Consider the following 10,993-nt stretch of genomic DNA (forward strand, 5'->3'; position numbering starts at 1 on the left):
TCTCTCTTTCCCTCTCTCTGCCCCTCCCCTGCTCTCTCTCTCTCTCTCTCTAAATAAATAAATAAATAACCCTAAAAAAAAAAAGAAAAGAAAAATCTGATCTATGGTAGTAGAAGTCAGGATTGCAGTTACTTTGGGGATTTGGCTGGGTGCTGAGAAGATTCTAGGTCTTATCTGAATATGTCCAGCGTTCACTTTGTGAATATTCAGGAGTCGTATATCATGATGTGTGATTTTTAAAAATGTAAATTATAGGGGTGCCTGGGTGGCTCAGTCAGTTAAGCATCCGACTGTTCGGACAGTTAAGCATCCGACTGATCTCACAGCCATGGGATAGAGCCCTGGGTCAGGCTCTGTGCTGACAGTACGGAACCTGCTTGTGATTCTCTCTCTCCCTCTCTCTTGGGCCCTCCCCCAGCTCACGTGCTCTCTCTCAAAGTAAACTTAAAAAATTATAATTCAAGAAAAGTTAATAAAATGGCCTGGACACCAAAGAGGTCTACATTTAGAGGGGACTAGGGTTCAGTTAAATGATGCTCTGAGAGTGTATCTCCTCAGCTACAAGTGGCTGAGGATGAAAACTGAACCTTCGTATTCAACCTGAGTGAACAAGATAGAAAAAACCACTTATAGAACCGAGGATCATCAGGAATTAGTCCCCAACCACCTTTCTACCAGGGTCTGTATGGGAAAGGGTGGAGGAGACAGGCAAAATGAACCCGTGGTGATTAGAAAGTGGCCGGGGGACCTCTGGGGCAGGAAATTCATCAAACTGCCCACTCACGCTTTCCATGCCTTCTTTTCCCTATCTAGGTTATACTTCGATAGTTGTTTTTGGGTTTGATGTTTGCTTTTGTTTTTTTGACATGCAGACTCTGTGGTCAGATCTGTTTCAACCCACTTCTACAATTCACTGTACGTTACTTAACCTCTCTGGACCTCAGTTTCCTCATTTGGAAAATGGGGATAATCATCCCCACTTCACAGGGCTGTTGGAGTAAATGAGATGTTGGGGAAGCGTTTAGTCTCAGGCTTGATGAGACTCAGTGTAGAATAGATGGTGGTTATGATCCCCCCTTCCAGATGAAAAAACTCAGGCTCAGAGAGGCTACTCTGTCCAAACTGGGATTTGAATCTGGTCTCTTGGACTCCACCGTATCACCCCTTGGAGAGCTCTGAAGCAGTTCAGGGCCCAGCACTTCCCCCGGCTTCCTGGAGCCCCTGTGTCCCTACCTGAGCCTTCTGGGCTGCTCCAGAAATCCAGTGGGCAGCCACAGAGCCCTGTGCCCTCAGACATTGCAAAGTCTCAGTGCTGGCACCACCGCTTACTGGTGACAGTGCGCTGAGAGCTCTGGAGTCAGGCCCACGCAGCTTCAAGTCCCAGCCCTGCTGCTTGAGAGCAGGTGCACCTGGTGAACAAGTGTCTTCATCCCTCTGTGCCTCAGTTTCTCCTCTGAAACAGGGAGTACTGTGCGAAGATAACATAGAATATCAAAAGATACCAGCATGGCGCCTGGCACGGGGTAACTACTCAATAAAAAGCAGCTATTATTACCGTTGTCATTGTCACCATTACCATTGTCCTGCCTCACCTGCTGTGATCCCCGACACAGCAGGGTCTGTCCCTGCCCAGTTCAAGGTCTGTGCTCCCCAGGCCTGGGTCTCTTGCCACAAGGCCTGTGGTGCCAGCTGTCCCACTGGCCGTGTGCCACCCTTGAGGGAAGGCACAATAAACAGGCTGCCCGGGCACCAGGCATGGCCCTACTCTGCCTTCATTCACTCCCAGATCTTCCTGGGGCCACAGGAGCCAGGGGAGCACCGCTGGCAAGGAGGCCCACCCTGCTGGAAGCCAAGTCCTATCTCTTCCAGCAGGCACCGCAGGCCTCCGGAACCACAGCCAGCTTTCTGGCCCACTCAGTGCCCACTGGCCCCTACTGCAGCTGGCCCGGCCTCCTTCGTGGTACTGGCAATAGGCCCTACGCACAGGGTCACCTTCAGACCTTTGCTCAGTCTATTTTCTTTCAACCAGGACCATCCCAGTTCAACGAATTCTCCCACTTTCTACTCTAAATACTACTCCCACCCCCAAAACGCATTCATGCCCCTCCACCAGGAAGCATACCTACCCCCTCCAGCCCACGCCGCCTTTGACCTCTCCTTCATTGGCTGCCGCCTGTACACCTCGGGCCTTGGTGACGACCTCACTTCCTCTGGGGACGCTTCCCTGCCCCGCCAGGGTGCTCCTGCTGTGTGCCCCCATGGCCCCACCACAACAACTAATACTTTGAACTAATGCTGGTTTAGTTATCCGACTCCCCTGCCAGCTGCCCAGCTCCATGAGGCCAGGAACCTGGCTGTCTTACGTGGCATCATCCCTGCGCTGAGCCCAGGTCACTTACGTATTCACTTGGTACCTGTCCGCTGGGCACTGTGGGTCCAGTGGTGGGCGAAACCAGACGAGGTCCCTGTCTTTGTGGAGCGTACTCACTCCGAGGGGAGACAGACATGCACCTAAAAAGCACACGAACCCCACGCCACGTACCCGGGACCAGTGTCCTCAGGGAGGAGGAGGCACCTGGGGCCCCGCGTGCCTGTGCCAGGGGACCTGCCCTGGACTGGCGAGTCATGGGCAGGCTTCCTCGGAAGTGACATTTCAGCTGGGACCCAAAAGATGAGTCATACTTAACTCTGGAGGTGGGGATAGAAGGGAAGCGTGTTCCAGCAAGAAGGAATAGATGTGCACAGGCTGAGGCCAGAGGGGACGAGACCCTGGTACGACAGGCCCAGTTCCATGGCAGTTTGCTGGACACCCTGTGTGGGCCTGACACCTCGTAGGGTTTCCACACACGCCCGTGGAAGGGACGAAGGGACTTGTAAGTTGTGCCACGCATGGCACCCAGGGAAAAGGCACACTCTTGTATCCTCCCTGCCGGCCACGCCAGGACACTGTGGGGCCCCAGTGGCCACAGGGGAATGCTCACCACTCGGAACGAGAGGACGCCACCAGGGGTTTTGGCTTGTCTGCGGGACTGAGCCCAGTCACGAAGGCCCGCTCCCCAGGTGGAAGGAACAGCACCCTTTCAGCCACCAAGGGCACCCAAAGCCCCCTAGAAACACACCAGGCAGATGGTACCATTTGCTAACTGCCCTTTGGCCGTGTGGCCCCCGCTGTTTGGGGGTGAGATGAGCCGGAGGAGGAAGGGGCCGGAGGCGGAGAGGTGTGGGGCACCCTGCCACTGGTGCCCCATCTGGTTGCAGGTCTGGCGCCCGCCAGACACAGTCATCTCTCCCCTCCCCACTCCCACCCACGAGGGCTCCTTGTTCCCACGGCAGTCACTGGCCATCTGGGATACTGGCAACCGGGAACAAGCTGGCAACTGCGACACAGTAAGAGCCCTGTGTCTTCCTCTGTCACTTCTCTAGCAGGTTCTTTACACTGGATCCATCCTGAGCTACGACATGGTGGCGTGGGGGAGTGGGGAGCAGAGGAGAGAGAAGGGAGAAAACAGAAGCAGTGGCCAAAGCCTCCGTGCTGGTTGCTTCCAGATGGGGTGCTGAGCCCCTCGCGCTTGAACTGCGTTAAATAGTTCCTTATTTAACCAACAAATGACATTCCCTAGGATCCCGCACTTGAAGCTAATTGTCATTTGTATAACAATTGCCTAACAGCCCCTCCCCCAGCCCATGAGCTCTGGGAGGATGGGAATCCTTTTTGCTTGCAGGCTCCGGGATCCTCTGTGCCAGCCTGTGCCTGGCATGCATCACAATAAAGGTTTGCCTTTGCCCTGACCTCACTCCAGCAGCATGAGGTATTGACAGCTGATCATACCCTGTTTCCTGATGAAGACACTGAGGCTTGCCTGCAATCACACAAATGACAACAGGGGACACAATCCTAAACCAAACTCGCACTTGTCACCACACCATTAAGTCTTCTGTCCATGCAGCGCAGGCGAAAGAGAAACTGCGGTCCAGACAAGGGAGTGTGGGATCCCGGCGGTGACCTGACACCCGGCCGACAGGCTGGGGGAGCCAGAAGTTCTGAGCCTTGGAGCAGCGCCCACCCTGTGAAATATTAACCCGAGAGCTGGGGGGGAAAAATCCAAACAAATGCCCTATTTACAGAGGCTGGAAGCTTTCCAGGAGCAGATCCCAGGCCAGATATCGGGGGCGGGAAGCTGGTGTGAGGGGAGTCCGGGCAAGTGCCAGGGTGTCCCAGGGGCAAAGGTGAAGGCGGCCAGGATCGGAAAGCATCCCAAGGGGTCTGGCCCGCACAGCCTAATCGGCAGAGTGGGTTAGGATAGGAAGACAGGGGAAATGGAATGAGGGAGGACCGCACCTCACCACTCACTGGTGCCACCTGGAGGCAGAGAGGCCTTGGGGCTACTACCTGAGTTCCAAGCTTGCACTAGGCATCAGACTTTGGCTCAGGTCGTGATCTCACGGTCTGTGAGTTCGAGCCCCGCATCAGGCTCTGAGCTGACAGCTCAGAGTCTGGAACCTGCTTCAGATTCTGTGTCTCCCTCTGTCTCTGCCCCTCCCTCGCTCGTGCTCTGCCTCTCTCTCTGTCTCTCAGAAATAAATAAACATCCATCAGGGCACCTGGGTGCCTCAGTTGGTTAAGCGTCTGACTGGCTCAGGTCGGGATCTCGTGGTTTGTGAGTTCGAGCCCCGCGTCAGGCTCTGTGCTGGCAGCTCAGAGCCTGGAGCCTGCTTTGGATTCTGTGTTTCCCTGCCTCCTCTCCTTGCCCCTCCCCCGCTCATGCTCTGTCTCTCTTGCTCTCAAAAATAAATCACACATTTAAAAAACCTTTTTTAAGTGATCGCACCCACACTGAGCACCATATTCCAAGAACTCTGCTAAGTACTTGATACATGTTAAGCCGTTAAATTCTCTCCACAACCACACGAAGCAGGAGTTATTAAAACCTACAACTTGCAGATGAGGAGGCTGGGGCTCTGAATGGTGAGGTAATTTGCCATGGACTACGTATAGGTACGAGGGTCTACGGGGACACGGCAATAGACATAGAGGGATGCGTTAGTTCAAGACTTAGAGCTTCAAGCTTCCCATGCATGCTCTCGCTGAAGGCACAAATAACCTACGAGGGCCACATTATTTTGTTTTCCAGAGGAACAAACTGTGTGGTTCAAGTATGTGTGATGATTTGTCCAAGGTCCCCCACTACGTGCTTGGCTCTCTTTACCACTACGCGATGGGCAGGAACCATTTCTCCTTGCCTCAGGTCTCCTCTCTGCGGATGAGCCTTCACTGACTCCTTACCACCCTGAGTGTCCTCAGACCCTGAGCACAGATGTTAGGGTATTGCTGGGAACTGTCCTATGGGCATATATCATTTTGGCCACAGGACTGGGAGGTTCTCGGCGGGGACCTCGTGTGATCCATAGGGTCTCCATGACGCAGTGAGTGTGTGGCTGGTTGGTGGCAGATGAAGGAGCCTCAGCTGCACAAGACCCCCCGAAGCAATATTTACCAGCCTCAATGATTCCGTCAGGGTCCTTATTGGTCAATGGGTTGCAAATGGCGCCTACCTTGTGGCGTTAGTGAGGAGATGCCACGAGATAATGTCAAGAAGGTGGTGACCAATCATTATGGAGTGATCTCCTAGGAACTTATGCTTGGGGAGACCCTTCTGTTCATTTTGGAAGGTGGAAAATCAGCTTTAGTGATTGAGCCAGATAAAGAATGCTGCTGCCCAAATCGATGACCCACCTGGGGTCCCTGAACTGGCATTTCAGGAATGAAGAACAGCTGAGGTACTAAAGCTCTCTGCCCCAAAAATATGAGTGCAGAATCCCGATGGCGCTAATAATAACCAGAACTGTCCTTTACCTTTGTAGTGAGCTCTAGAGTGTACCAAATTCTTTCATGACCTGTGTTTCATTTCATCCTCAGAGTTGGCATACAGATAGGAAAACCGAGGCCCAGGCAGGGGATTGGAACTTGCCCAAGTTCACACGGTGAGCCAGCAGCAGAGCTGGGGCTTGAACCCAGGTCCCCAGATGACTAGTCCTAGGTCCTAGCCACGGCGGCTGCTCGGATATGCTGGCTCTCGGCGTCTAAGAGCTCTGGCTTTTCATTTTTAAATCATCTGGCCCAGTCGCCCTGCTTAGCTTATGACCCAGGCCTGATGATATAGTCCAGGCTTGGGGGGTGAGGAGGGAGATCAACCATTGTTCCACTCCCTATAAGGCAGGCTGCAAAATCTGAGCCTCTGCTGGGTACTTCTTGGATTAACACTCTGCATCAGCAGATCAGGCGCACACACATCCCAACGGCACGTCAGGGGCCAACATAGACTGCCCTTCCCAACCTGTCCATGGCATATTTACGTCAACACCATCATCTTGTTTATTTTATGTGGCAGAATGGGGATTTGCTGGGCTCTTTTGTAAAAGGCCCCATCCCCTTCTGCTTTCCTCAAGAAAGCCAAGACCAAGCTACCGTCCTCCCTGTAGGATATGCAACCATTGTTCCCACTGAAGGGTGACAGGAAGTTTCCACTTTGTCTCCCCACCCCCACTGTTCTCCAAAATTCTACTAGCTCAGGGAGGCAGCCAGAGCTGGTGGCACCACCAGCTGGTGTGAAAAAGAAAGGCTTGGAGGTAGACACATGCAAACAGTTCCTCATCATGGCCGTTGCCATCATCACAAGTGCCACATACCGAGTCATTAATATGTGCTAAATAGCGTGCTAAGTAAGCACTGCAGTGCATGATGTCTCATTAAGCCCAACAAGCCTATTCTACAGATGAGGACACTGAGGTGGTCCCTTGCCCAAGTTCTCACAACCAGGAAGCAGCTGCATGATCTGATTTAACACTACAGTGCTCTATGGCTGTCCTTTTGGTATTAATCCCATCAGGGGTCATTACAAAGATGGAAAAGGGGTACTTATAATGCCAGACCAGAGTACAGCGGCTATTTGTCACTTAAAACAAATCTATATTTTCTCGGACCACCAGACACCACGTTAGTACAGTTCCGAAAGGATGCTCCATTAGATACTGTGACCCTGCGTCACATGGACAGCCCCTGACATTCTTCCCACCGTTATCTGGTTCCCACTTCCCCTCCTTCACTCTGCTCCAGCCCTACTGTCTTCTGGCTGTTTCCTGAAATCATCAGGTACACTACCTCAGGACCTTTGCACTTGCTGTTGAATGCTCTGACTGTAGAGAGATGCATGGTTTGCTCCCTCCACCCCCCCCCCCCTTCGGGTTTTTGTTCAGATATCACCTTATTAGAGACCTTCTCTGATCAACGTCTATAAAAAGGTGAACCCACTCTCTGGACCTTCCCTTGGCCCTTTCTGCTTTATTCTTCTCCATGTCACTTATTGTACCCTACATATTTTATAATTCTTACTTTCTGAATGAAGCAATGAACTGAAACAGAGACCCCTCACCACCGGCCCCCACCTCCTGCTCTAAGCATAGACTCCTCTTATTTTTTTCAAAGCTGTCTTCAATGCTTCTTCTACCCATTTTGAACCCTGAAGAGAAATATTCTGTGGGAAAGATCATATGCCCTGTGGAGGCATCAGGCCTTCCGCCCTCAAACACCAAGCACGCTGACAGGCACAGGCAAAGACTGGAAATCTTGGACTCCTTGGGCCAAAGAGCAGCCAAGTCAATTTCCACCCACAGAGCTATAGTGGCCAGCAGTCAGTTTCACTTTCAACTCACCTATCAGGCTCCCCTTGCCCTCAGGTTTGCAACCCCAGCCCATCCCCTTCTCATCCTGTTGGATTTCCTGCACCTTGTCATCCCTTTTGGGAGCCGTTCCAGAATCCCAGCCGTCCCTGAGCTTTTAAGCATTGCTTCGGAGGAACTTAAGCTCGTCCAACAGGTAGGAGGGGCAGAGGGTAGCCCTTCTAGTCCTAGGTCGATCCCCCATTTTGTAGGGGCATCCGACAGGGAGTCATTTTCTTTCTGGAGAAAGGGAGCTCAGTTTTAAAGGCACGTTTCTCGGACCTGGCAGCAGGGACAGAGAAGGGAGCCCTCCCACCATTGGCCGAATTGGACCTGTGCAAAAGGTTGCAGAGGCGATGCTGAGGCGCCTGAGGCAGGAGGGAAAGGGGGAGGACGCAGATAAATCCCTCGGCCCCGGGAGCGGACGGGATGCTCGCTTCCTCCGCGAGGAGAAGCGGAGGATGCGGCCCGGGAGAATCTGGGGCCAGGGCGCCTGGGGAGACAGGGGATCTCGTTAGGCTAGGGCCGGGGTCTGCGGGAGACGGGGGTCGGCGGGGCGGAGCTTGGGATCCCGGGGACTGGAGCCCCAGGCGGGAGGGGGTCGCGCCGGGGGTGGGACCCGGTGGCCGTTACCTTGCCCTTAGGGCTGCGGGCGGGGCCGAGGGCCGCCGGGTGCTGGCTCCGGGGCCCGGCCCCTCCCCCGATCCGGCTCCAGAGGCTCGGAGCCTGCAGCCGCCGCCGCCTCCGCTGTCAACAAACCCGGGGCGCGTCACTTCCGGGGCCGCCCCTTAGCAACAGCGAACTGGTGCCCCTCTACGGGTCCCGCGGCGAACACGGGCTGCGGCGGCCGAAGGTTCCGGGGCGCGCCGCGGCTCCTCTCCCGGCCGAGCCCGGTCTGCGAGTGGCGGAGAGCGGGTGGGCCCCACCGGGCCGCGAGCACGCACTTCGGGGTGCTCCCTGGCCTCGGGGGGACCCGCCGTGTGACGCTGACCCGGGGCCCGCTCAGGCCTGCGGGCCAGCGGAGCCCGAGCGGTGGTGAGAGGCGGGACGAACTCCACCTTCCGCGTCGGCGCCGACGTCTCCCTGGGCGCCCGCTCCCCCGCCCCACGCCTGGGCGCCCCATCGAACGCCTACCCCGGGTTCTCCGCAGGTAGCGCTCTCCCACGCGGCCCGACGCGCGCCAGCTTCGCCCTCTGCTTCCCGGGCCGCCAGGTGAGGATCTGGGAGTCGGCCCTGGCCCCTGCGTTTCCCTCAGTTCCAATTCCAGTCGCCAAGTCCTGGCGATCGCTCAGACCCTCTGGTTTGGAGCCCCCCTCCTCCCCCCCAGTAGTGCCCGACTCTCTCCACATCATCTCTTCCCTGGATTTCGGCGGCAGCGTCTTCACGCGCCTTCCCCTCCTTCTCCCCACAGTCCCGGAGGGGTTTTTCCCAGACTCGGAGCTGATTAGCTCACTCCCCTGCTTACAACCCTGAACGTAGATGACTGGGGTCATCTGTCACCTGTCTCCCTCTCCAGCCTCTTGTCCCCCTCCTCTTACTTGCCCTCCCTTCCATTCTCCAATCCACACCGTTTAAAACATTTTTGGTTCTTTTAATGATTCCCCTTCTCTCCTGGGGCTCAAATAATTTCTTCCCAGCTGCACACTCTTCTCGCCGCATCTACATCCAACACAGTTCTTGCCGTATTTGGATCCAACACACTATTTCACCTTCTGGTCTCAGGTTAGAGGCTACTTTCTTGACATGACCCCACACTCCCACCCCATTCTAATGCCCTAGGTTTGCACAATTTTTTTTTCTTTTGCGTAGTACTTTTTAGACTTTGACCATATGCGTCATGTTTGCACGATTTTGAATCCTTTGAAAAGTGTACTGATGATTTCAAATTACCAAAGTACAACATGCCTGCAAAAAAAAAAAAAAAAAAAAAAAATCCAAACAGTACAGAAACACATGGTGGGGAAAAAATGAAAATCCCCATTCAAACCCTAACCCAACCCCAATTTCATTCCCTTCCCCAGAAATGACCACTCTTAACAGTTTGGTAAGTATCTCCCTTACTCCTTTATATATACATAAAATATGCGTGTGTATGTAAGAGCTGAAACAATGAGACTGAGGAGAAAATATAGGAGTCAGTCTGTGACTGGCAATGGTCTCTTAGATACAACAGCAAAAGCATCAGTGAAAAAAATACAAACAAATTGAATTTCATCAAAATTAAGAACTTTTAGGGGCACCTGGATGGCTCAGTCCATTGAGCGTCCAACTCTTAATTTCCGTTTGGTTCATGATCTCATCATGGTTCATGAGATCCAACCCTACATCAGGCTCCATGCCAACAGTGTGGAGTGTACATTCTCTCTCTCTATCAAAATAAACATTTTAAAAACATTTAAAAATGTTATGCTTCAAAGGGCAACATCAAGAAACTAAAAAGATAACCCACAGCATGGGAGAAGCTATCTGCAAGTCATATATCTGATAAAGTACTAGTAATCCAAAATATGTAAGGAATTTGCAACAAAATAAAAAGGCAAATAACCCAATTTAAAATAGGCAAAAGAGCTAAATAGACATTTCTCCCCCAAAATTATACAAATGGCCAGCAAGCACATGAAAAGATGCTCAACATCATTAGTCATCAAGGAAATGCAAATCAAATCCACAATGAGGGGTGCCTGGGTGGCTTAGTCAGTTGAGGGTCCAACTCCTGATTTTGACTCAGGTCATGATCCCAGGGTCATGGGATAGAACCCCGAGTTAGGCTGAATGTGGAGCCTGCTTAAGATTCTCTCTCTCTTTCTCTTTCTCTCTCTCTCTCTCCCCCCCCCCCCGCCCCTCTTCCCCACTTGCATGCTCGCTGTCTCTCAGATAAAAAAATAAAAACCACAGTGAGGTATAACTTCATGTTCTTAGGAGGGATGTGATCAAAGAGACAGACAGTAACAGGTATTGCTGAGGATGTAGAGAGATGGGAGCCCTGGAAAGTTGCTGATGGGAATTTCAGAAGGGTTAGCTCCTTTGGAAAACAGTTTGGCAGTTTCTTAGAAAGTTAAACAGAGTCACCATATGACCTAGCAAATCCTCTCCTAGGTGTATACCCAAAAGAAAATGTTCATAGCAGCATAATTCATAATAGTCAAGAAGTGGACACAACTTGGGGCGCCTGGGTGGCTCAGTCCATTGAGCATCTGACTTTGGCTCAGGTCATGATCTCATGGGTCATGAGTTTGAGCCCCGCATCAGTCTCTGTGCTGATAGCTCAGAGCCTGGA

At 52.9% G+C, this 10,993-nt stretch overlaps 1 protein-coding gene across 2 annotated transcripts in view; it reads right to left on the reverse strand.

The window, feature by feature from the left end:
• Positions 1-8,490, reverse strand: part of ZER1 (zyg-11 related cell cycle regulator) — a 31,378-nt gene extending 22,888 nt beyond the window's left edge. The window contains exon 1 of one of the 2 annotated variants that reach the window (XM_045467615.1): positions 8,350-8,490. The gene's annotated coding sequence lies outside the window, so the exon portion shown is untranslated. The remainder of the gene's footprint in view (positions 1-8,349) is intronic. The other variant, XM_045467614.1, reaches the window with a different exon arrangement.
• Between the last annotated feature and the right edge of the window lie 2,503 nt (positions 8,491-10,993).

The sequence above is a fragment of the Leopardus geoffroyi genome, chromosome D4, assembly GCF_018350155.1.
Source record: "Leopardus geoffroyi isolate Oge1 chromosome D4, O.geoffroyi_Oge1_pat1.0, whole genome shotgun sequence".
NCBI lineage: Eukaryota > Metazoa > Chordata > Mammalia > Carnivora > Felidae > Leopardus > Leopardus geoffroyi.